Source organism: Crotalus tigris, unplaced genomic scaffold (assembly GCF_016545835.1).
Source record: "Crotalus tigris isolate CLP2741 ecotype Arizona unplaced genomic scaffold, ASM1654583v1 scf7180000018350.1424685, whole genome shotgun sequence".
Classification (NCBI taxonomy): Eukaryota; Metazoa; Chordata; class Lepidosauria; order Squamata; family Viperidae; genus Crotalus; species Crotalus tigris.
In genome coordinates, this window is record NW_024096959.1 from 956,768 (window position 1) to 983,422 (window position 26,655).

Sequence of the window (26,655 nt, forward strand, 5' to 3'; positions counted from 1 at the left end):
AATACATGTTTATGCATAGGGGACTATGGAAAAGTACATAAATCGTATAAGTGAAATAAACAGGATACATAATTTTACCATGTTTAACATGGATTAAATTCTGTGAATCTGCACTGAAGCCCTGACCAGTAGATGAAAGATATTTTATTGCAAATGGACAAGTCAGCTCCTTGCTCAGTTTACAGAACATGATCAGATTGGGTGTTGTATAGTAATTCCATATTAATTATAGAACAATGTTTCTTTTAACACCTGAAGATAGCATCCTATTTAAGAAGCTGCAGAAGAAATAATTTTTATTCTAGATTAGGAACTAAATATGTATTAGTGAATGTAAACTCAGCACATTTGTTGAACAAATACTATTGAATGTATAAAAAAATTAATAAAAATCTTTTTTTAAAAAATAAATCATTTTTGTTCTCTAATACTTTTGATATCATTACCTGTTCTCTAATAACTACTATCTAGGGCATGGGTGTCAAACTTGACACGTCACGCGACTTGTCGCGACTCTTTTTGCATTGCTGGCAATGGGGTGGGCGTGGCTTCGGTATGATGAAACCAGTCCGCGGGCCGGCAGTTTGACACTCCTGGTCTAGGGTGTCAGGCTCTTAAGAGTTGGTCCTGTAGAATGTCACATAATGGGTAGTATTTCTGGTTGTATATTATAGAGAATATGACCTTAACAGAGATATGCTGATAAGTAGTTTTTAACACAGTTATGTTTTATAAATCAGGTTTACATTGACCATTGGTGAGTGTGTCATGAACACACAGCTGCGCTCTATATTCTTAAATCTATAAATACCCCTTGAATTTGGCCGTGAGGTCTTCTTTTTTGTCTGCAATTTGTGCGGCTTATTTTAGCTCAGAGTTTGTGCAGTCGCTTTTATCCTTCTTAATTTTTATCTTTCTTAATTGCTTATTCATTTATTTATGGCACTTCTATACCACCAATAAACAATGTCCTGCAAACAAATTAAAACAATAAGATATAAAATATGGCTTTAAAAATACAATCAAAGCATATTAAAACAATGAAAGCATCTCAGGCACCTCTAACTCCACCAGCTAAAAACTTTCTTCCACATCAAAAGCTTGTCTGTATGTTGATGAGAACTATGGGAATTGAAGTCCAACACATTTGGCTGTATTCTAACCTTCTTTCAACATCAGATCTTATTTTTCCGAAGCAAAATAGGGTGTTTTTTTTACAGAGGAAATCCATATAATGTAACTTTAAGATTAAGGGAAAAAAGTCTTCTGCATTGACATGATCATTTTTATTATTATCATTAAATTTCATTTGCCTGCAGCATTTCTTGTAAAGTGCTCATCATTTTCTGGTGTTCAACAATCCAAATCTCTCCTCCCTCCTGTTTCATCTGAGGCAATTGTGTATCTCTTTCTCAAATGTGATTCCAGTGCCAGTTTTCCTTCCTTTGAAGAAAGGGAGTGGGTTGTGTAACTTAAGGGTGAAGTACATACTTTGCGTACAATACTGAAGCTCTCTAGCATTCCAAGTAGGACTTGAAAAACTCTTATACAAAGTTGCAATTCTGGGGTAGAATTTATTCTGATGTAGTGGAAGACAATTCTATTCAATCTTTCTAGCACATGTTCTATTTCCCTAAAAATCAGATCCTAAATCCTACATTGATCACTTTTTTGAACCATGTTTTCTTAATCCCTCATGGAACATAGAATAATAAAGTTGAAAGGGACTTGGAGGTCTTGTAGTACAACCCTCTGCTCTAGTCTATATAATTTTTAAAAAATGGTTGTTCAGACACTTTTTGAAAGCCTTCAGTGATGAAGCATTCACAACTTCTGAAGGTAAGTTACTCCATTGGTTAATTTCTCTTAGTTCTAGTTTGCTTCTCAATGGTTAGTTTCCAACCATTGTTTCTTGTCTTGCATGTTGGTGTTTGGAAAATAGTTTGACCCCTTCATCTTTATAGAATTTATCATGTTTCCTAATACGTATTATTCCGCAGATTTTTCTCACTTTTCGTTTTCCAGGATTCATGCACTACTTCCTAAAGGGTTTTGAAAAATGTCAAAAACTTGATCTAGTTTTTCATTAAGGTAGTTTTCTTGCAACAATTAAAAAATGGTTAACCATTGCCATGATTTATTTTTTTGCTTCCCATCTAGTCTGTTATTCTGAGATTTTCTGGTGATCTCCCATCCAAATTAGTAAAATCATTAACGAAGTCTTAATTAGTAGATTGCAAGTTTAATGGTTGGAAATACAGAACTCAATCTGTATGGCAAAAGTTTCCATTTAGTGGGCAAGTCCTCTATATTGGAAATCAGCCTAAATGCAGACATTTATACACAGTTATGCAAATGATGCAAATTGAAATGATCTCATTCAAGTCTAACAGATACAACTTTTTTCCAAATGGTCCATCAAATTGAAGTTTTATTGTACTAACCAGGTTTATCTGCTAATTCTCCTGTAGACTTAAGAACATTTAAGCAATAGGTAAGCAAAGTTTATGTTTCTTAAACAGTTATATAAAAAAACAGCACTTCAATAAACAATGCAAGGGTACTTAACCCTTAACCCATTTTAGTTTTTTTTCTTCAAACGTAATCATAGTTCTGCTCTCAAGGATTTTAACCATGAAAAGACAGTGTGTTCTGTTGTACACATTAAAATATGTTCACATTGTGTTTTCAAGAATATTTCTACTGATGCCTTTAATAGCTGAAAACCAAGTAACCATAACTTTCAGTTCTTGTACCTTCCCACATCCTGAGAAATTCTCCCATACTTCTTTCCCCAAAATAAATATAATACACATTTTCTCCTAGTTTGCTGTTATTTTACCTCAGCTCTGACTTTATTTTCTCAGTTGGGGAAGATAAGTTACTTTTGAGAACCATCTCTGTAAAGTCCTGTCCAGTTGTGGGGAAGAGAAATGACAAAGACTGGTTTGAATTTCTAGGCAACCGAAGGATGCTATCCTCATTTCCTCCAGACCAACAAACAGAACCGATTATTATAGACACCTGAATGAAAGGAAGCACAGTATGATAGAATCAAGATCAATAGAGAAACTCATTTGATTATATCTTTGAATTGTAATTTCTATATATCACGTCTATACTTAGGCATTCTTTTTTAGGATTAAAAAGCTTTTGGAATCCAGTTATTTAACACACATAAAAACCCTTTCTATTTTTGCATAGACGAGATTCATACAACAGATTAATGTGATCAGTTTTGTTTAATCGCTCACGTTGATTTAATCTACCATTGTGGTTAGTTCATTTAGCAATATGTGAAGCATGACTCTGTGGCTCATTCAATAAACTATGGTTAAAGCAAAATAAGCCTTAGAGTGGATTGAACCAAGTAAGCTAACAAAATAGGGTGGATTGACACCATATGCTAAGGCACCAAAAAGCAAGCAAAGCACCTTTTCCAAATTATATCTAACCAAATTTATAATTATTGCTGATTATAAAATTAATTAAGCATGTTGTGTGAATACAGCTGCTGCCTACTGCCATACACTAATTTTGATTTAGCATTTATCAACTCAATTCATTGAAATAAAATTTCTTTAAAAAAGAACTACAGAGGTGGAATATCGCCAATGTTTATATCCAGCAATTTAATTTGATTGATATAGCAAGACAATAAAATCTGTCTTAACAAGAATATACTTGTTTCAACTGCTTATAGTCTATGTTCACATATGGATTTATTTTTTAATTATTTCAAATCATAATTAATTAAATTGAGAACTATTCTACTGCTCTATAATATTACTGGTTATAATACTGCTATATTGGTTGGGATGAGAAATATCCCAAATTGGTGTTTGGTGATATTTTATAAGTTACAGTTAGAAAATCCAGTTTGCTGTTTTGCAATGAAAATATATACATGCATACATATACATATGCATACATACATATACATTTGTATATACATATACATATATGTTTACATATAATTTTAAAAAGAACGTAAAATAAGTTTTGAATATGAATGTGAAAAATCATACTTGGAAACTGTATAGTGCCTGTAGGTCTGTTAAGTTCACATTTAAATATATGTTATGATGTGGGACTTTAATAAAGTCTGTTATGTATATATATTAGGAAGAGGGGGGGGGAAGCCAAAGAAATTGTTGGCTTCTCAGATGAAATAGTATAATGTAATACATACAATAAGATATGATGATGTACTATTATGGGTACAGTTAAAGAATTATAATTTGTATCTGTGGTATTCTTGCTAGCATTTTATTCTAGTTATAATAGGAATTCTATTGCAGTCTAGCACTGAAGATTGATCAGCATATGTAAATGTTACTGGGAAATAAATTATAATTTGGTTTATGTTCTTTGAATAAATTGACTCTGGGATAATTTTATTTAAAATTAACACTTTTTTTCTGGGCTGGGGTTGGAAATGGAATTGATTTAGCTATCTTAAATTATCTCAGTGTTAGTTAAATGTTTGGAGTGGGATTTAAGAATATAACTTGCCTACAATCAGTGCTTTTTTTGAAAAAATAAAATAAAAAAGGTGCCGGAACTCACACATGTCATACAACTTGCCTTGCCTATCCTACAAAGTTCCATGCAAAAAAGGTGCCGGAACTCCATTCTGGGCATTCTATGACAAAAAAAGCCCTGCCTACAATTGTTGAGTAGGAATATGTGCAGACAAAACATTTGCTATATATTCATTGTAAGCCACATGGCTTATTATAAAATCTTATCAATGAGACAAACACTTTTTAAAGAATAAGCCAACAGTTCAGTTCTACCAATATTTAAAGTGTTTTACTAAAAAGAAGACTGATAATTTACAAAAATTGGAATAGGGGATTGAACCCTATTATTTTGTCAATAATTTCCAGTTTTAAAAAATGTTACATGTGTTTTTTATGATTTTAAAATGTAATAATGCATCCAAAATGTAAATATTTGGTAATGGCTAAATTTGTGGCAAAACAAAATCTGTATTCTTTGAAACAAACGTATGTCATAAAGGTTATTTTGATGAAATGTATGAACTCTCTTTGGCAGGAACGGCTTTCCATCAGCACAAAGTAACAAATAAAAAGACAGTCAGTAAGATGTTTTGCATTTATTCTGTTCTGTAGTTTTGTTAAAACAATGAAAAAACTTAGATGTGTTTAAAAGAGGCTTGTGCACTATATTCATAGTAAATTAAGTTTGCAGTATCCCTCTCTTTCCTTACTTTCCATCTTTTATTTGTCAGAAACCTGGGTATACTTTTGCTTAATAAACTCATACTTGTTGCCAAAATGTGTACAACTTGAAAAAGCCTTCTAGCTCAGGGGTCCCAAATCCCCAGTCTGTGGACCAGTACTGGGCCATAGCATGCCAGCAACCAGTCTGCACAAACAAGCATGCCAGCAACTGGTCTGCACAAACCATCCACAAAATGCAGGCAGCACACAAAACCACATCCTCTCTGGTCCGCAGAAAAACCTCTCTCCACAGAACCAGTCCCTGATGCCCAAAGTTCTGTCCCAGCCTACGTGAATCCTTATTATGCTCACAAGGAGAAACTCCTCTACCAAGAAACAGGCAGGAACCTCAAGAAAAAGCCAACCCCTTTTATTCTCACAGACCTGAGTCAATGTCCAAGGCAAACAAACACAGTCCACAGAAACTCAATCCTCAACACGAATGGGTGCCTTCGACAACCAGCACCTCCCACACCTTCCCTTTTATAATTCAGCCAAGGCATGGCTTCCTAATGCCTTCTCCTTTGCCTTTGGAGCTGCTCCATTGCATTCCTCTGTCCTACTTGCTTCTTTTGTCTGCACTTTCGTGCATCCTGGATTTGTCCCACTCAGGCTCCCAGCACAGCTGTGTCTCAGCCTGAGCGTGAGTAGAGGGGCCAGACTCCTCGTCTGACTGTAAGACTTGGAGCTCCTCAGAGCCTTCCTCTGACTCTAATGTCACTCCAGGTCCTTCCTCCTCATTTGATTCCTCAGACTCAGCTGCCAGATCCACTGGCTGGCGAGGAATCACAACACGCAAAAGGTTGGGGACTTCTGTTCTAGCTCGAGCATATATGGTCAGGTGAGATCACATTTTTTATCCTCCCCTCTATCAGTGTAATATTAAAAATGTAAGAAAGTGCCTTACATTCAGTGAAATATGGATCTCTCTTGCTCAATATTATCTTCACCAGCTTCCAGAAACACTGGACTATATTATCCCAAATCAGCTGGTTAGCGTCTTTCCAGGGTTAAAGGCAGAAGTTTTCCCATTTCCACCTAGAAAAGTGTAGATTTAAACCTGGGTTGCCATATCACCACTGGTTCACAGCCACCTTGTGAAATCTGGGTGTCCAAAGGTGCAAAAGATTCTTTCTGAGCTGTGCAGGCAAGTCACACAATTCAGTTTGATGATTCACTCTAATATTTGTTCAGTCTCTGGTTCTGACAAAGGAAGAACCCTGCCAGCTGAAGAAGAAAGTTCTCAAACATGAACAGAGAAATGGCAGTTCAGTGTTTTAAAGGAAACATGTGGCTTTTAAATCATGCTAGTTGAAACAGAAAAACCAAGCAGGGGAGGATAACCCCGGAAGCTGTGGTGACGAGCAGAGGGATGAAACAAGAAACATAGATGCTATTTACATCTGCAAGTCTGATAAGTATCTCTGCCACCACCCACTCTGCATGCCAGCTTGGTCTAACAATGTCAGGTTCATACTATTTTGGAAACTTTCCTGTTTGTTCTGCAATATAAAGATTGAAGCTTTTGAAATCTCATCACAACTATCTTGTTAGGAAAAAAAAACTTATCTAGTAATTTTCTGCCTTTCTCTATATATGAATGTTGCAGTAAATAGCACTTTAGTGAATTACGTACAGTATTTGGGGCACCATCATCCAGGTTGTAACTGGGAGACAGGTCCGCCTGCTAAAATTCCATTCCTACTGATCTTCCAAAGTTGTAGCACACTGAATTTACTATACACTGATGTATACTGAATGGATGCAGAAAAATGGCAGTGCATAATATTAAGCAACAACCCAGAAAAAAAGGAGGTTATCAAAATCCATTGGACAGCCTTTTTAGCTTTTGTTTTAAAGTGGTGAGATAGGCTGCTATTTTAAAACAAAACATGTGGAACTATATTGAAATCATTCTGACCAGAAGTACATTTAATATTCTCAAACTTAAGATTGTCATTCAGTGTTGAGGCATAGCTTAAGGCTATCATACACGGTCTGCAAAATGCTGGAAAACCATGAAGTGGCAGCAGAGAATCCCACATTTTCTATATCTCTTGGAGGCCATCAAAAGGGTATTCAAATTATAACTGCCCAGATAATAAAGCTTAAATCTTCAGTATGCAATAAATTAAGCCTATATATTTTGCACAGCTTCCTTTGCTTTTGTTAATAATATGCTTCTATCTTGAGTTTTGATTCAATGAAAAGCTATTATTAATTTGGCTGGCTGTTCTTTGTGTTTTGCAAAGTTATCCATTCTTGACCCTTGTTCAACAAATACAATTCATTTACTCTTTTTTAAAAAATAAATAAATAAATGCATCATACATTTGCTTTATCTGACATTTGCTGTAAAACAAAAACTGACACACATATCCTTTTAAACCTCAGGGAAATATTTATCCATCACCTCCAGTAGAGATGGATTTATTATTTAAAAACTACAATTTGCTTGAAATCCTAAGACCATCTTCCATTTAAAAACTTAAGGGCTTTCAAAAATATTTTGAAATCCTGTGCTAAACAGTAAACTTCTTTCAACATTGTTGGAGTTCCTGCTGAATATGTATACATGGAAAAGATCTATAACTATCTATTCTAGCATTAAAATGACTTCTCAACAACTTTTAGTGAACATTTTTGGTGGAAAGGGTGGTTGTTAGGCAATGGATATATAAATGTGTAAAATACTGCTCCCCAAAGTGGCCCATCAGATCACTGAGTGGGGCTAGGAGAAGTTAAAATACAAAAAGCCAACAAGAAAATATTGCCCCAACAATGAAGGATAAGTCAACCTTGAGCCAGTCAGGGCAGGGTAAGTCTGTAATACTGTATTCTAACTATTGAACCACTATGGGTACACAAATCATTGTGTATAATTAATTGAATAAACCACAATGAGCAATGCTACATAAATCACAGTTTGAATTCACATAATATGCTAAGCCAAAACCACCCACCTCCTCTTATGGTTTGGTTCACAACAACTTTTTTTGCAATTTTGAAAGCCCTTCTAATTACTATTGCTAATGATCAACTGCATGGTGTCCTGAGACATGAAACATAATTAACATAGTTAATGCCTGACTAAGGGAATAAAGACCAGGAAAACTAATATATCACAGCCACTGACCATATATGTAGAAGTACCAGATCTGGACTGCAGACACCTGGATGACCACTGTATGGCAGCAAACAGTTAATTCTTTGATACCGTATATTTGTCATCTGGGTTTATTTCAGGCCAGGCATTCATTCATCATTAATCAACCTCCCCAAACTCACCAATGCTCAGAGTCATGTAGTAGATTAATAACTTATACATATAAAATTCACATATCATAAATAATAATAATGACATCCCATAATTAACTTGACTCCAAAGGCCAACTGAAGGAGCTCCTTAAATGCAAGGATTAGAATCAATTTCTTCTTTAGGTGTGGCATATTTCACAATATGGGGACTACCACTGAGACAATGAGACCTCATTGTCTAATTCCTCTTTTCCCTTTTCATTAGTATATTCTTCTACCTTGATGTTTGGACCAGATCAGCAGAATCATACCTGGCACGGCAATTCCTGAATGTATGCTGATGCCATGCCATAAAAGACTTTATAAATGACAATCAGAATATCAAACTACATCTTGAAACCTGTTGGTAACCAAGGCAGTAATCTGAAAATAGGTGTAATTTTGCAAGGATGGGCTTCCCTGATTTACAGACCACATAACTCCAGCCAGTGTGGTGCAATAATCGGTGATATCACCAGCAATGACTAAATTGTCAGCCCCCTTTAGCTTGAACTATGTGAATTTAGTTTCAAAATCTTAACAGTGGAAATAAAGAGCATCACCATCACAATCCAGGTTCTTTGCTAATGCCAAACCTGACTGATTCAAGCTTTCATGTGTTGTGCAAAGATTAGCCAAGCATCTCTATACCTGCAAGATCTGCATTTTCTCAGCCCCCCCATGACCAGATGCTAATAAGTTCCAGCTAGTATGATAATATATTCTTCAATTTGCCTGAAGTCATGACAGCTCCATCATCGCACAAATGCTATCCCGGCCCTTCACACACACACCTCGCTCCTCTTTTTAATATCTGGGCACAAGTCTTGGTTAAGATTTCCTAATAAAAGCGATTAAAAGCGTAGTTGAACAATTTTTTTCTATTATTTCCCAAACACAGTATTAATATTTTATAGAAATGCAGCCTCACAATAGGACAGCAATTAGAAAATAAAATAAGAAAATTTCAGAAAGTGCCATGAGGTTTCAGAATGTAGCAAAATTGTTATAACTTTGCAACTCTGAGAGGAAAAAAACATACAGTGAGGCACGCTTGTTTTAATAAGGATTTTTCTTTACTTTTTTTTTTTAAAAAAAATTATTTTAGCATATACTTAAAAAGGACAGAATTAAGAAGAAAAGCAGAAAAAATAAGAATGTAAAAAGAAAATAAAAAAATAAAAAGAAAATTTAAGGTTAAATAAAAAAATTAAAGTAACATTGGATTAGTGCTGCATATTAGAATATCTTAAATATGATAGTCTAATGAGAATCATAAATCAGAATAGAATTAAAGAAGTTTTCTGTTTAATCTGTCTATTCTTATTTAATGAATCAAGCAAGAATATATTGAAGCCTTAGGTTAAAAGAAGGCCAAATTTCAGATGCTGTACAAATCTGTACAAAGAATTGTAATCCACAAATACTTTCCAGGTAGAATTAAGTTCATTATCAGACTTGTTCTTCAAATAAAAATTTATTTTCAATTTTGATGCATACTCCTCAGCTTATTTTGCTATTCTTCTAATAGAAGGATTTATTTGTGGTAATGTATCATTTGATAATGTTTCTCAGAAAAACAAGTAGCCAGAAAGAGAATTCAACTTTTAACATTTATTTGATTCTACAATAAATGATCTTTCAGAATTGTTGCATTTACAACATAGCTCCAAATCTGAAAGAATGATCCAAATTGATTACTGCATTTTCAACAATTTTTACAGAATGAATTGTTGATTTTGATAATCAGTACTATATCAATGATAAGATATTGTACCAGTTTTGTCAAAGTGGGATATTCCCAGTAAATTTAATATTTATCTTCAGTTGCCATTGTTGATATGAATTGTCTTGTTTAAATTCTACATCTGTTTCATGATACAGTCATTAACTTGCTTAGTTTCTGAGTCATAAATTCATTAAGAACTTGTATACAAGCCCCAACAGATATTCTGAGTTTTGTGTTATAAATTCTTGAACTTTCACAAAGTCACTAAAAAATCTTTTCTATTCCCTTTTGAATGATTCTGATTATTTGGAATAAAGTGATTTTGGTCATTCCAAAGAAAGGATCTTGAAAAATTACACTTTTGTGTTTTTTTTAATAATAGGTAATCAAATGAACATAGCTTCAAATCAGGGTTGAAGCAAGGAATTTATTTAAGAGAATTTATTTATTTATTTACTTATTAAGGCTTATATGCCACTGCAATGATAATTCTAAGCAAGAGTGTTCATGTTTTTTCCATTGCAATCTGATAGGTATCTTGAAAACAGCAAAACATGCTGTTCCTGCCAACACCAACACATAAGAGAGAACTATTATTATTTGTATAGAGGGCCATTTCCCCTCTAAATCTATCTCACTGTGTAAAAATAGATCTTGGCTGTCAAAATAGGCAAATGTTATGCTGGTATACTTTTTTTTGCCACCTTGTTGCTCTGTCAGCATCTCCCTCATTTTAGCACACTCCGGTCTCCTCCTTTTTTGTTGCATATTAAGAAGGTTGCTATTTAGGTCAAATTAGCCCATAAATGCCTTCAAGGTGAAGACTGGCTTTACCTTTTTCCTAAGCAACGTCTGCCATCTAGTGTTGAATTTCTAATCCAAAGATTCCTAAATTGGAAAGTAGCAAAACAACCTCCAGAATTTTGGTTCACGTTCATTATCTCTGAGAAATGTACCAGTTTTCCATCAGATACCCAGCTACTTTTGGCAAGGTTCAGGGTAGAATGCTTGGTGGCTGGCAAATTACACAGGGCATGCTGGCACCAGAACAGTTAAAACTAGCTTATATTTTGTACAGTCTCATGTAATTGCTTAAAGCGGAGTAGGAATTTGGGCTCTAAAACTCTTAACTCTTTGCTGCCACCTACAGAGTAGCTGAGGTTTTGCTTGCCCTAATCAAAGGTGATGATGATTTCATAATGTAAATGTAACAATGCATTAGTTATTATTAAAATATACAATAATATGTAATAATTGTATGTTATTTGTAATTAGCATAAATGTACTGAGACTTGGATAGATGACATGGAAAAAAATTATTGTGGCAACAGCCTGTGGTTTGAGAAAATAAGTTTTTCTCAACTTACTCCTAACCATGGCACAATGTTATCTTTTCTGCATACTGCCTTTATCTCATCACTTGCCAATGAATGAAAAGATTTAAATTATCTGTAGCTGTACCAGTGTTTATCTTAGCTGACAGTATTCGGCAGCAGAATTAATGTTTAAAAAAAGGTCAATTGAGCTTTGTCAACCATTAGCTTGAAGAAAAGGCAGGTGATTGCAGTGAGCTGAAAAAGTGGGAGAGAGAATGTTTATAACATATGCTATTGTGATAGAGTTTTCTATTAACTTATGGAGGGTGGAATGCATTTCAACTCAGCAGTGGGAAAAGGTCTTATTTGGCCTATATTCAGTAAGATGCCCTGTACATTGAGGGCACTGGATGGTTATGATGAGAATGATCTCATTCTAGCCCACATTAACCAAACCTGAATGCATTTCATCTTACAGAATCTATCCAGTATCATTGGCAGATAATTATTTTTAATTGTATAACAACTATATCTAACCATTGAAAGCATGGGAAGATAGGCAAATAACTACTCATCATTAATTGGTTCCGGGAGGTACAATGAGTACCAAAAATGATGAGTACCAAACACATTTTTCCCATAAAGAATAATATAAATAAATTTAATGCATTCTCAAACCAAAGACAATGCACATTTTTAAGGCAATATGTAAAAAAATAAGGTTGTATATCATTATTTTACATAAGAAACATATCGACAAATTAATGAATACTTAGGTTAAATAAAATAAAATAAAAACTTCATTTTACCTGCATTGATGAGAAAAAAGCACAAAAATACACAAAATGACCTCAGAAGCTAAGTCTGTAAGGAGATATGCACAGGGCAAGAAATATTGCGTGATTGACACATCAACCTTTGTTTTGGCTGGAAAGTGTAATGAATCAGACACCGACAAATTCTAGTTGGTGTGTTGAGTACCAAACAAATGACAAATGATCGGGATAAAATTTTCTTGTCAAAATGTATTGAGTACCCAATTAGATCAATTTCAATGCAATTGAGTACAGAGATACTGTATCACCCCTGAATACATTTGATACATTTATCTCTCAAACCTACAATCCAATTTTCTTCTAAGAAGCTTGAAAAAGTTGGTTTGGCATCCTTTGGCCTTGATAATTAACCAGGGGATCAAGGCATCTTTGGTGGGTGCCCTGCTGCTTCCACTAAATCCAAGGAATGATTCTTTTTTTTCATCTTGAGTGCAGGTGGGTATGCTTCAGAATAATGGAAATATACTAACAACCAAGTAACATTGGACCTAGTTATTTAGAGCTCATTGCATATACAGTAAGACTGAGACTTAGGCAATATCTATCATATGGCCCAAACTTGGCACATAAGCCCTGTAGGCAGCTGTATAGTCAAGCACACAAAAGCATCAGCAAATTGAAAGTCTTTATCAAACTTGTATTACTATAAATCCAATTTACTTGGTGCAAGTCCCATGGATCATCTTACAGATGTGGTCCAGGAAGACTTGGAATGGAAAACTAATAAAAGGAATAGATTCACCTTTAACAGCATGGGTTTGCCATGTCTGCATGGAAATCTTCCATTAAAAAAAGCAAATTTTATGCCATTATAAAATTGTTGAGTACTTCCAAGTAGAAAATGCTTAGTGAGCAAAGATATTAACCAAATATTGAAATAAGATATTGAAAAAGAAAGCACAGAGTATAAAACATAAATAAGGAAGAAAGTGTTACAGAAATCTATTTACCACAGGATGACAAAGAACAAGTAAATTACAGGGTTTAACAGCTACCTGTGTGCTGAGCCTTTTGCCCTCAGCATTTCTGCAGTGTCAGTAAGGTAGCAACAACCACTTTTCAAGTTACATTAAAATGTGTGTTTTGCTGCGCCACTCATTTTGAAGCTGCTATTTTCCTACCCCCTCAGTTTGTGTGATGTGGTAAATAAGCCAGGATATTTTAACACTATTCTCGTCACCCCTGAATATTTTTTCCATTACGTGGTTTGGCTGAGCAAGAAAGAGAGGTCTCATCTTTGCTAGGGATTTAGAGTATGATGAATGTGACCAAAGATTACCTGTAATCACAGTTTTACATTTCCCCCCACTCCCTTATAAAGCTCCTAAGACTTTGTTTACTTCGGTAAATGCATACATGCATAGGTTATGTAGAACTTATTGTATTCTGCATTCACACTGGCTTAACAGTAACAATCAAACTCTGCACTGTAATAGTGTTAGCCCACAGATGGCCATTGGTGCAGATCTTTTCCTAGTTTGTTATACAAACCTAAACACAAGTTTGGCCTATACATGTTGGCTATTATTCAGATGTGAACTTCTGCAAATATACACTCAACTATAAAGGTTATTGAAAGAGTTAGGTTGCTCATTGTCTTTCACCCTTACTGAAACTTATATACGGTAGATAAAAGTGGAGAAAATCACTTGCATTGTCTTAAACTCAATGAAATCAAAAAAGCAAGCAAGATGCTTCTATTAGCAAAGAATCTGGTGACAAAATAAGTTACCTATATATTCTCCAATTCAGTAGAGAAAATGTGTGCATAAGTGGGTGCAGCGCATGTTGTACATTTCTCCAAGCTGAAACAAAGTAATCTATGCATTTTCTCCTGGCAGCTTACCAACATGAAATAATACAATGCAGTTTTAAAACAATAACCATAAAAGCAATAGTGACAAAAAACTGTCAGTAGACCAACTTTATACCATCAGTCAAAACACAGACTAGATGATATGAATTCAGATCATCAATAATATAAAATATCTTTATCCAGTACTAAAATGTCCATTAAAAAAAGATACAATCGTTCCAGAATTGGATAATTGCCAGCAAAATACCTTCTCCATAGCACCCAAGCTTGGCAGTGAATCTTAAGGTTTGGCTAAAAATGTTACCAAGAAAGCAATTATCAGGTACCTAGTTTCTGAGGTAAGTTTAAGGTAGCTTAAATTTTGCTTAAACTTATCAAGCAGCACTAGTAGAGGGCTATCAGAGTTGTAGTAAAAAATGGTGGGTACCCATTAGTCACAGCAAAGAGGTGCAACCCTAACTTTTTTTTTTGCTGCCATTCAATTATATCTATTCCCCCCCCCCCCAGCCCTGTAGCAGTGCATATACTTCCATTGTGTCCTGGGGTTACCTAAATCAGGAAGTCTTCAGAATGTAAAAAAAAACAAGGTTTTTCCCCACAGAGGTTGGAAGCTACAGGGAGCACCCTCACTTCCTCGTTTGTTCATGTTGCTGCTGTGGTGGACAAGCCTAAGGATTTGGATTCTTAAATTTGTAAATTGTATTTGGCTTGTGATTGGCTTCCTGGGATGTCTTTTTAAAGGTCAGCACAAAATTACTAGAAATGTAACCCATCTCTTCTTTTTTTAAAAAAATGTCCTTGCAAAAATCACTGCTGAAAATTTAGCTAGACTATATTGGAGAATTCTGAGGACCACAAAATTACTCTGGGGCATCAAGTGTTATATGACCATGGTTCTCTTATCTCTTGACTTAGAGGGAGAAGGGAACTGTTAGGACCTTGAAATTACTCTCCAGCAGTGATCATTAGAACAGAAAATTGAGGAGGCATCTAGTGAGTGGTTTCCTCACTCTGGTGGGATATATTATAAAAAGTACTTTCAAATCAAGCTCAATTCCTGTGAGTTCATGGTCATGTACTTATTGTTTTCTTGGCAGCAAAGGAGTAGTTTGCTACTGTCCTCTTATGGAATGATTTTTTTTTGGAGGGGGGGGGGAAAGAACCCAGGCAAGGTTAACCAAGTTCTATCAGTTCATTACTATTTGCAACAAAGATGTCAGCGAGATTCCGTTGAGTGAAAGCAATTAAAGTTAGTTACTGAGATTCCATGGCTAGTGGTGAACTTGACTCTGTATCTCTTGAGTTATCATCCAATATCTTGACCACCACACCATACTGACTCTCAAAAATAGTATAACTTTGATATATCCAAAAATTTCTATGCAGAGTTTGAGATATGCAAATCTTCCCATCCTCTTCTTTCTCTGTAAAACTGAGATATCAAAAATCCATTTAAAGACAAGCCTCAACCTACATTAGTTCTTTTGATCAGAGAGATGTTTGTGAATCTCCCTGTGTTAACAATTAAAGATATGTCACAAAGCAAAATGGTGGAAGTTGCCAGAATTTCAACTCAAATTATATCTGCCTTGAGGAATAACAAGTTGTACAAGGTAGCACAATGGTCTTTGTTAAATGGAGAATGCATTTTTAGTCTGATTCTATCTAATGTTCCTTTCCTCCTAAAGTGTGTATAAATGCAAAAATGACTAAATATTTGGTTACAGTATTGTAAAAGGATTCAAATCAATCAAAAACATAAACATATATATTTATGTTTCAGTTTAAATGCAAAGAGGAAAATGTAAATGTAAACACATTTGCAATTTCATAAGCAAAATATTTTCTTTATCTCTGTTTCTTATTTCCTTTGTCAGAACAATGCCACAAGCTTAAATTTTTGGAATCAGGTGAGATTGCTGGGAAATTCTGTTATATTCTCCTTTAATCATAAAGGTAAATACAGTACATTGCCAAAGCTGACTCTTTTGAGTAACACACAGCTACATAATAACACCCATTTCTTCATTTACTGAAGCAACTTAGAATATAGAATATATTAAGTGAAATATTTTTTTATGGGCAATTCTGAGGCCTTTGCTGCATCAACTTTATAGCAGATGATCCTTTCTTTAACCTATTGTGCAACAAGTAGATTGCACATAATCTGTTGAGTCAATACTTTGGCACCTGATTCTTTACAAAACAGGTATAACCATTTCGGTTTCCAAAAAGGCTTCATCAGGCAAGATAGCTAAAATCTTTTGCTATCCTTAATTTATTCTGAGTTTGTCTTTCCTGATATTCTTTTTGTTTTGAGACCACCTATATGCATTTTTTTGATGATATGTCATTCTTTCTTTTTCTTTTTTCCTTTATATATTCTTTTATTTTCAGATTTTCACTAAACCCGTATAGCCCCATTGGCTAATTTTATTGTCCTCCTATTTGAATTGTTTTTAGCTGAGCTTTTGGTATTTCTCTCCCATCTTGAATTCCTTTTTCATTAGTATTCCAGTCCTATTAATTCCATTTATCACACTTCTTAACTTATTATAGTGTGTTCTTTTGAAGTCGAAGATAAGTAGCTGACTACATTAAATTCATTTTCCCTTAAAATTAAGAACTTTATTGTTACATGGCATTAATTTCCTCCCCAATGTTTTTCCTGCTTCTATTTCCTTAACTAAATATTCACTGTTAGCTAATCTCACATTGTGAAGTTGTTTCTGTTGTATCTTCTTCCATTCTCTAAAAAAAAGTTATCAACAAGCAGAGACGTCAACTCCCCTTCATTACTTTTATATATCTTTTTGAAATATCTCCAGATATTGATACTTAATTTTCATATTTTCATGTCCCTTTTTCTCCCTTACCCCCTTATAAGATTGCTATTTTGAGAGATGTGTTGCAAATGGATATGACTATGTTCTACTTGATGATGGTGATGAGTGGAACATAGAAACTTGCCTTAGTCCAACTGATTTGAGTATTGCCCTACTTAGGTGGTAGTTGTTTTCAGACAGAATTTCCTAAGCCTTCCTGGAAATTATTTCTGTGTTTATTATCCACTTTGCTTATTATATTTCCTATGGGAAAGAAGGTGGCGTATGGTAAAAGCATTCATGTGTACTCTTTATAATAAATAAGTTAAAACAATAAACACATTGCTGCCTGATTAAATGCTTCTTCCATAAGGTGGACACCTGAGGTCCCTGTTAGAATGTGTAAGCCAGGTGGACATTACTTAGAGAAGATGGTCCTAAGAGCAGCAAAGGCTCAAGCTGTTGGAAGTAGCACTTGAGACTTTCTAGAAGAAGCTCTTCTAGAGAATTATCTAAATTTACCAAATCTGAACAGCAAAAATCCATATGGTCTCTAGATGGTGGCAAAGAGATGCAGAAAGTATGGACTTTTGTAGCCCAGTTGTATAAACTGGGAGTTCTTAATTAATTAATCTAAAATAAATAAACTTCTTAAATAAGTCTCTTTGAGTTGAAACTTTCTTCAGCTAGAACTTTTTTTTAAGTGCTTACATTCTTTTACTATAGGGTGCCAAACTTGCCACTTCACATGGCGTGTCATGACGTATCACTACTTTTCCCCCTTATTGGAGCTGGGGTGGGCACAGCTTCTGTGTGATGCATCCAGCCCGTGGGCCAGCAGTTTGACACCCCTGTTTTACTATGAGTAAGAGAACTTTGAAAAAGTTGTTACATTCTTTCAGGAAGGAAGACAAATAATGATTTTCTGCCATTCAGAAGAAAAATTGGGTTAGTAGGTTTTTCCTGCTCTACGTGTAGCTGATGGAGTGTGTAACAAGGAGAATACTTCTCAGACTATTAAAAGTCAATTGAAATCTCCTTCTGCATATCATAGATCCAGACTATTTTGGACATACTGTTTCCTCATTGTGTACATTATTGCAGTATTCTGATTAACATTTTCTTTTGAGTGGGAGGGAATGGAACTGTTTTTAAATACTATTAATACAATGCATTTCAAAAGTGTAGAAATTACATGGTGTAGAAAAAGTGGAAATGAGCTTCCTTCCATCTTTCTTAATATTAAAACCTAAGATTCAATGACGTGACTGTATGCAAGATTCAGTACTATGAAAACCAAATAATTCTTCTATATAGAATTAAATGAAAATTGTTTTCATGAAAATATGTAGTGATTTAAATTAATGCATGATGTTACGGTGGATGGCTATTAGTGAAGTTGGTTCTGTTGTACCCCAGTTTTATAGACACTATGAATGCCTGCGAATATTGCACTGAATATTTCTGTGGGACAGGCACATAGAAATAGAGACAGCGTAGGCTGGCATATTTTTGCATGCTCCAACAAAACAGCCACCATTTTATGGTTGCAAAGGCCAGCTCGTTAAGGTGGATTGGTATGCTTTTGCATAGGTGTCATGTTATAAGCAAAATAACAACTGCAATGTTGATGCATGTACCAAATATGGCGACTACCATTTATTACCTATCAAGCAAACCCATGTTGATGCATTTGTGTTCTGCTTACAGAGATAGCTGGTGGCCTGTTGTGGAAAACTGACTGTTAGTTTAGAAAGATCTTTGGTCTACACCAGGGTTCTTCAAACCTGGTCCTTTTATGATTTGTGGACTTCAACTCTCAGAATTCCTCAGCCAGGCATGCTTGGCTGAGGAATTCTGGGAGTTGAAGTCCACAAGTCATAAAAGGACCAGGTTTGAAGAACCCTGGTCTACACCAATAGAGGTACCCTTATTAGAACTACTGTATACACAGTTTCAGAGATGACTTTGTTCTTTGACTTCAACAAAAGGCTCCTTTGAAGTATGTCCTCAAAATTAAGAGGTGCCATGCCTCTAAATGGGAGTGTAGTGGCTTCTTTGCTAGCATCAGGGGTTTCTGTGCATGATCAAGACAGGTATGTTTCCACACAACTTTTCTTTAAGAAAGAGTGTACTATGTGATACAATGACCTGTGAGACCAAAGCAATTCCTGAACTAGGTTATCTGCTCTCTGCACACACTTCATTTTTATGTTCGGTTGGATTCAGTGGTATGAAAAGGTATGGGAAATAACATTGGCTGAAAAATTAACACAACAGCAAAAGATTCTTAAAGAATCCCTTAGTTATGGATTGCTTTATTTATAGTTGATATTTGTTTTGTTATTTCATTATAAAGTAATTCTTAACAGATTGACTCCATTAATACCTTTTCAAAGAGAAATGCCACCAATGGATGTTTTAAATTTTCTATTTCTCCTTGAGACCACGTGTATACTAGTATTTATGTCCTTGAACTACATAATCTTAGAAAAATGCTCTTCTGCATTTTGTATTAGCTGTTTATTCACTTTTTATTTTCAGTGTCTTGTTAACTTTTATTTTTTCTAGGTATAGAATGTACAGTTCCAGGAATGGGCATAGATTTGGGATGGTCTCTCACTAAATAAAAAGTCATTTTATATGCTTTCCAATAAATTTTACAAAATTTTAACAAAAGTTGTCAGCCTTAGATTATTAAATAATTATGCAGAAGAAAAGAATAAAATTGATAGATTGCCAGCAAATTGTTATAACTTTGCTCCTCACAATGCATTTTTCCTTTCAGTCAGAATGTTAAATGTGCTCTGCTGTTGAAGTGTCTACTTATATATCCATTTATTTATGTCAATAAGTTAATTTTGCTAAATATCAGTATGGAGTTTTAAGAAATCAGTGAAGGAATCACATGAAGATGCACATTTCTTTCTCAATAAAAATATTATTAATTGAATGATAAAGATTATCTTGATTATCCTGTGTAGTATTCTGTCTGGCTTCTCCCAGGACTAGGCTCAAAAGACATCAAATGGCAACTCTTTCCTGCTTTTAAATGGATTTTTGCAGCCTAGATGTGATAGTTCTATCTCATACTCTACATTTAATTACTCTGGTTAAGTTAGTGCTCAACTTATAAACCACAATTGGAACCAGAATTTCTGGTTGCTAAGCACCCAAATTTTGATCACATGTGACCAGCCATAAGGGCAAGGACTCATTGTAACTCACTTTTCCGTGCCATTGTAAGTTATAAGTTGAGGACTATCTATATCTAATAAGATTAACCAGCATCTATTAACATAAGTGTTTTTTTATGCATTAAAGGCAAGACACAAGTTCTTATAGTAGGCTATTTTCACAACAGCTACAGATGCTCTGTTATGTATTTATTTATGCAGTGATTCTGGGTGTATAATAAGTATGGTAAACCTCCCAATAAGGGGAAAAAAATCACAATGAAATAATAAACACACCAGGTTGATGACAGCCAGATTAGGAAACCAGTACCATGTAGGTCAGTACTACTTTTGTCATAAATTTAGTAACAGAATCAAGCAAGTCTGAATGTGTTTTCCCCTTTCTTTCCTTTAACTTTGTGCAAACTAAGGAGGGGCTTGCTTGAGATGTTTACATACTTGGCCTGGGCTCAGGTAATTTTATCTGACCATTGCGTTGGTAAAGCTCTTCCTTCTGTTTTCAAGGCCATTCCCTCAGTCCTCTACGGCTGAGAACAAAACATAAAACTCATATAATTACTGTTGTGATCAAGGGTCTGGAGGATGAGTTTACTAAAACTGTATTCCAGAATGTAACCTAGAATTCTGTTCTATATTTTCAGTCATGCTTTTAGTAGTCATCTTCTATAGATTTCATCATCCATTTAATCTACCCAGCTGCTGATAAAGATTTACATAGCATTCAGCTGTTTATCCAGAGCATTCAATTTGGGTCAGGCAGTAATCCTTACAAGAAAAAAAGAGCATCTTTCTTTCTCAACCAACTTACCTCACAGGGCAGTTGGAGGAGAAAAACATTCAAAGCAATTTATGTATTAAAGCAAGGGTCTTCAAACATGGCCCTTTTATGACTTGTAGACTTCAACTCCCAGAATTCCTCAACCAGGCATGCCTGGCTGAGGAATTCTGGGAGTTGAAGTCCACAAGTCATAAATGGGCCACATTTGAAAACCCCTGGATTAAAGTAATGCAGACTTTGGAACAGAAGACCAGGTTGCCTATTTTCCATGTTAGAGCTTTAAACACATCAGGCATTATTATACATTTAAAATTAGTTAATGGCACAATAATTCATATTCATAATTTAGATGGCAAATACAACTCATAGTCATCCATTGTCTAGCCTGGTACATTAACTACTACCCCAACAGGCCCCAAACTATACTAGAGAGGTTTGTATACTAGATAAATATATAACATTCCTATTTGTTTTTACATTGATTCTTTGTAAGTAATAATTTGTTTAATTTAATTATTACATTAATTATTTCTACATTAGTTGCAGTACTTCTCTTGCTTAAATTGTACGTACACTGAGAGACATATGCAGACTAATTTTTAACTAGCTCTTACTATTAGAGAAATACATCCTTCAGATTATATCTAGAAGGTCTGGTTTAGCCAGTCTGATTTCATCATTACTGATGGGCTCCAGTTCATGCTTGGAATTTCACACACTGCCTGATTATTTAGCTGCCATTGAGTCATGTTTCATTGTAGAAGAATCATGTTTGATTGCAGAAAAAAAAACAATAAAAATCTCTGGGAACTACTCCTGAAATACAAATATGCTAATTGAATTCCAAAATTCATAAGTAGACAATGGGTCTGAATTAAATTCTACTAATATTTTACTTTACTCCAAACAAAGTATGATGATTGCATCCAGACCCTACAAAGATATTTCTTGCTTCTGCCAAAACGACTTTGAAGTATCATATCTGATATATGAATTTGTATAAAAAGATATTTGGAGATCCTTCCCAGTTAATATTTTGAAACCTTTCCATATAAAGGTTGTTTAACTCACTTATATTATTTTATGTTACAAAAGTGCGTAAGTGAAACAATTAAACAAGCTCTCAGTAAATGCCATCTAAATGTACAGCAAATATAATACCTTGCAAATGTTGGTGTATGTGCATTGGAGGCAGATTATGTTTAAGATTATAAAATGAGCAGAAAGTATCATGTTAATTATTTTATGTTGTGTTTCTCATGGAGAGAAATTGCTTTACTAGGAATTTACTAGGAATTACTGGATGTTTCACTTTTTATAATTCATTTAACTATTTTGAGTGTTCCTTGTTTTCCACTCTCTCCCCCAGGACATTTTGATCCTTATCATTTTTCTTTCTTTGTTAGCTCAGGTTTTCCTCTCACATTGGATAAATAACCACCCTAAAAATGTTTCATAGAAGAATATATATTAACTTATGGATATAGGTTTCCATACAAGTTTTCTAAATTTAATATTATTTACTTTCTTAGATAATGTTTGGCATCATAAATCTTCATGGATCTTTGTGTTTTATGCTTATCTAAGCAGTATTTCAAATCTGGCTGATACAGAGTTCTTTTCATCACTTGGATTGTCATAATGAACCACAAGAACTACTTCTTCAGGTTTCACTTTAGAATTGGAGGCCAATGTTGATCCTGATAAAGTTATAATATTTTAATAATCTGATTTTGGTATGGTGACTACACTGTGGATTACTTTTACTCTCTGGTAGATGATGATGATTTCAATAATAATGGTTAGTCTTGATGGCACAGGAAATCAAATCAGGGGTATAATGCTTGAAAATGTGCTAGAGCAGTATAAATTCTATGGAATTCAGGTTAAAATATGTATAATCCAAAAGTGACAGTGTAATTTATGTATATAACCTTATTATATTTTATTTATATTTTTACAAAATGAGAATGCAGATCTTAAAATAAAGGGTAGATTTTTACATGAGATACCCCAGGATTCCATCCTAGACTTAGTACTAATATTCTTCAATATCTTCATACAAATGATTTAGATAAGGCAGTACAAGGATGTTCATACATCTATAGATGATACAAATAAGGGGGAATTATTAACAACCCAGAATGCAGGCTCAAGATTCAAAAGGACCCTGACAGACTGAGCATTGGACCCTAACCAGTGATGGAAGCTCCACAATGAGACTTCCAAGCTTGAAATTAGGAGGAATTTCCTATTTGGTAGAGCTATTAAGTGATCAAATAGCATATCTCATTGGAGTGTTGCTTATTGTTTGAATGTTTTACAAATTGATTAAACTTTATTTACTAAAACAAAATTGGTACTTTTGATTTTTTTCTTTTGCAAAATATATTCATTAATCATAGGATAGTCCTATATCATTAAATCACTAATTAGACATAATTGCTCTAATTCTCATTCTTTGAATTGTAACAAAGGTATCATTCTACAATTTAAAAAAGTTACTAGAGTTATTACTCTGCAATAAATGTTTCTTTCATTTCATTAAGAAAGATTTCTTGCAGTTTTAAAAATGGTATGATAGCATGGGAAGAAAGAAAAGAAATATAAATATCTCTGAGGACATCTACCCAGAAATGGGAAAAACTCACAGCATACTATGTTAGTCAGAATTTTCCAAACAATTACAGTAATTAGATATTAAAATTGTGCACAATTTGTAAACAAAGTGCCTCAGTACTTGCGGCGTTGTGACTTTAGCATCTCTCTGCTACTTATTAAATTAGCAACATCTTTCTTCAGACTTTCACACAAGCCTGAAAAAAGCTGTGGCTGCTTTAAGAAATTGCATCAGGTGATTCCTTGAAGTCATTTTATTCCAGCCTTATGTGGAAAATCTAAAAATAAACAACAGCTGCTTTAATAAGTAGCAGAGAAATATGGAACTCATAATGCTACAAATTTCCAGACATTATAGCATATTATAGGCCAGTGGTTCTCAACCTGTGGGTCGGGACCCCATTTGGGGTCGAACGACCATTTCACGGGGGTTGCCAAACAACGCAGTCCGCCATTTTTTTCCCCTTTCCCTTAGCTGTGCTACTCCCTTTTATTCTATTGGCTTTTGAAAGCCAATAGAATAGACTCTCTTGAATAGAGTCTAATTCTATTGGCTTTCAAAAGCCAATAGGAATTGTCCAGGCTGTCTCTGCCCTGCTGAGCCCGCCAAAAGTCCCATTCTGCAAACGGTGCTGCACCAGTTGAGTAGTCCTCGACTTACGACTGGTTGAGTAGTCTTCGACTTACGACCGGTTGGGGGTCGCGGCATTAAAAAGGTTGAGAACCACTGTTATAGGCCAATAAGCCCAGTCACGGTACTTACAGGAACATAGGTGTAGGTATCTGGTAGAAACCAGAGTGATGCCATCCACCTCACTTGCAATGGATTCAGATTATGTCATTGATGACCATTGCATCATGTTATCATGAAATAACATGTGTCATGTTATTCTTTTGTGGTGATAACATCAGGAAACACATGATACCTGTTCCAATCTTAACTCACTGGTGCCTGGAGTCAGTCCTACTATATGCTAAGAAGTTTTTAGCAGAGAGCCAGAGACTCCAGGACAGCCAATTGTAAGCTTTAAAGGTATCTTTTGGAGATTTTCAAATATGACTGAATTGAAAATAATATATGATTAGTGGGTAATCATTAATTTTATTTAGTTGTACTGAAGTTTAGCTTTAAATAAAATTTAGTTTTTGTCCAGCTCTGTGCAAATTTTAGAGGCCAGAGGCTCAAAGGCCAGATGCGACGTGAGGAAAGCCAAGGAAAACTTGCAATTCATGGTTTATGGCAGTCCTGGGTCATAAACAGCCGTGTAGTTTCTGTGATAAAATGATATCCCATATACAGTATTGCTATCCCATCAGACTTAGTGAAAGGGAGAGAAATCTGGGAAATTCAGACTTTTGGAAGGACACTCAACAAGCACCTCTCAGCTTTGTCATAACCGGAGTACATACTGGAACTCTTTTGTACTTCACCCAATGAGAATTTTATTAGATGTGCTGTTCTTTCTCAATGGAAAAAAAGAGTGCAGAAGATTATTTCAGCACAGAACAAAATATTAGGAAATTTCTTTGCAATTTGCTCTTGCCCTTTCATGTCCAAGAATATATCTGCATGCTGTTTCCAAGCTAAGCTTAATTTCTGAAAAACTAGAACTACACTGTAATTAACCTGTAGGTGACTAAGAATACTACTAGTACTACAACTACTCCTATTAATCTTCAAAATACAAATAGTATATAATGCTTAAAATGGCAATTCTCAGTCAATTTATGTACAAATAAGCTACACTGGACATACTTCTACTTAAGTAGGCATTGGATTACTCCGAACTCAGAAATGGGAGACTCTTAGCTCAATCTTGTCTTAGCCCCAGCTTTAGACCAGGTGCTGTATTGTTGCTTCAGTCCCAAAAGTTAACTACACTATTGAGATCATAATAGCAGCCTAGCAGAAATGATTTTTGGAAAGCTTATTGCGGTAATGTATTCAAAGCAAATTATTTCTTAAGACTGAAAAAGAATGATGTTAGTGCTACATTAACAACTATTTTTAACTTGGCCTAACATGCAATTAAATACATAGATTAATGCTAGAATCTCATATCTGTTTACCTCAGAGCAAAGTCTAAACATCTGGCTAATTGTACAGTCAACTATAATAATATAAATGTATATGCCACCTGATTCCTGGTGAGTTTACAAATTAATCAAAATATTTAAAACAAGGAGACAACAAAAAAAGAATAACAATGGCAGAGAAAACATACCTGGATGGGAACAAGAAGGAAGAAAAGAGGCATCAATCATCCTCACCAAAGGCTTGGATAAAGAGTTAAGTCTTCAGGGCCTTTCAAAACACCAGAAGGTTGGGGCATTTGAATCTTGGAATGATCCTTGTTCCAGAGGGCAGGTGCTGCTACAGAGAAAGCATTAAGGAACCTGGAATGTGCCAACTTGGTTGAAACTCAGAAGCCAAAGTCAAGGAACTTATAAGGAGGCAAGAAAAGACTTTTACACATTTCTGCCTAAATATATACAGTAGATGGCGTGCCAGGTAGACTTCTTGCATGCTGTTACCTCACATTACAGGATTTATTGTGTTTATACTTGATAGCGTGAAGACAGCTGTTCTTGGGTCTGTTTGAATGCAAGAAGCAGACTTCTGTGATTGCAGACCTAACTTTGCCTGAACTAACAAATGTGAGTCGTAAGTTATTCACTTTGAGACAAATAAAAGGAGAGATCCATTCAGACCTTGTCATTTAGTACTACTATGTCAGAAACTGAGTAGAAAAGGAGCTCCCACAAGGGTGGGGGACATCAGAAGTGGATCAATAACATGATTGCCCTATTTTACAACTTTTCTTGCCACATTTGTTAAGTGAATCACTGCAGTTGTTAAATTAGTAACATGGTTGTTAAGTGAGTCTGACTTCCCTATTGACTTTACTTGTCATAAGGTCGAAAAGGGGGAATCATGTGACCCCAGGGCACTGCAACTGTCATAAATATGAGCCAATTGCCAATCATCTGGA

The 26,655-nt window shown here is 34.9% G+C and overlaps 1 long non-coding RNA gene across 2 annotated transcripts; it reads right to left on the bottom strand.

Annotated features, from left to right (window-relative positions):
- Positions 1-105: 105 nt before the first annotated feature.
- LOC120311343 lies at positions 106-26,098 on the bottom strand. Of its 2 annotated transcripts, XR_005557592.1 has the most exons (3): positions 25,888-26,098; positions 2,843-3,024; positions 106-971 (listed from the first exon to the last, which is right to left on the bottom strand). It is a non-coding gene; the product is annotated as an uncharacterized LOC120311343 (long non-coding RNA). The 2 variants fall into 2 exon arrangements; XR_005557591.1 differs by lacking the exon at positions 106-971 and having other exon boundaries at positions 2,227-3,024.
- Between the last annotated feature and the right edge of the window lie 557 nt (positions 26,099-26,655).